This window comes from Tribolium castaneum, chromosome 6, assembly GCF_031307605.1.
Source record: "Tribolium castaneum strain GA2 chromosome 6, icTriCast1.1, whole genome shotgun sequence".
NCBI lineage: Eukaryota > Metazoa > Arthropoda > Insecta > Coleoptera > Tenebrionidae > Tribolium > Tribolium castaneum.
The window spans coordinates 247,524-248,599 of record NC_087399.1 but is presented as its reverse complement, the minus strand read 5'-3'; positions in this window follow the sequence as shown (position 1 = coordinate 248,599).

Genomic DNA, 1,076 nt, shown 5'->3' with positions numbered 1-1,076 from the left:
GCTTGTGAATTGGAGATAAAAGTTTGTCGCGACGAAAGCTTCCGACCGACGCCGAGTTCAGTTCGGTCCAGTCTTTGAAAAAAAGAAAATTCGAAACTGAAATATTGGAGATTGTTGAGAGTGCAAATATTTACACAACAATCTGAGACTGGATGTGTCAGATGCGGAATGAAAAAAGCTAAAAAAGCTCTAGTTTCGAAATGGATTAATTATTCATTTTTAAAATTGACAGTTGTGTAAAATGATTTGTTTGGGGAATAAAAAGTTGTGAAAATTCGAGATAAAACTGTCAGCCACGTATTTTGCAAATTAATTAGTTGTTTGAGTTTATTTTTGCTTTGATTAGGATTCTGTTGCACTATGGCTTTTGCTTCAACATTGTAAATCATAAATGATATTAGCTTACCAACATGACTGACAGTTTGGTATTAAGGCCAATGCAGAATGGCAATTAGCTCGTAAATTATTTGGGAACTAAGCTAAATAGTTAAATAGTTGCATTACTGGAGCAGAACGAAATTATACGAAAATATTGCATTTAAATGTTCAACTTTCAGTTGATTGTAAAATCCTTTCGGTTAAGCTAATATTGGTCTGAATTAATTTACACCCCAATTTCAGGTTTCCACTCAGTTTGCCCGAGCTTTTAACAGTTTTAACGAATTTTTTTCGCCCTCTGGCAATCACCCAGAAATGTTTGTTTCTAGTGATTTATGTCTGGCGAATTTGGACTTATTTCCAAGATGAAAGAATGTGACACGTCCGCCCCTAAATGTGTCTCACATTGTAATAATGCATGTTTTTGTTTCGTTTTTCTACTTTAATCCCGCATAAAGCTATTTTGATGACGCTAATATAATACGAAAGCAATTAATTTTACTCAGTCTAGTGTGTTTTAAGGTTGATAGCTTTGTTTATTATAATTAAACGGAAAAGGCCAGTAAACTATTATGACCACCATTTCCATACACACGAAATTCCATCAAGAACAACTTTAAGTATTCAGGTTAATTCCATCTAAATGTCGCATGTAAGAGACAGTAGAACGTGATGTTCTTCGCTAAGTACTTATTACT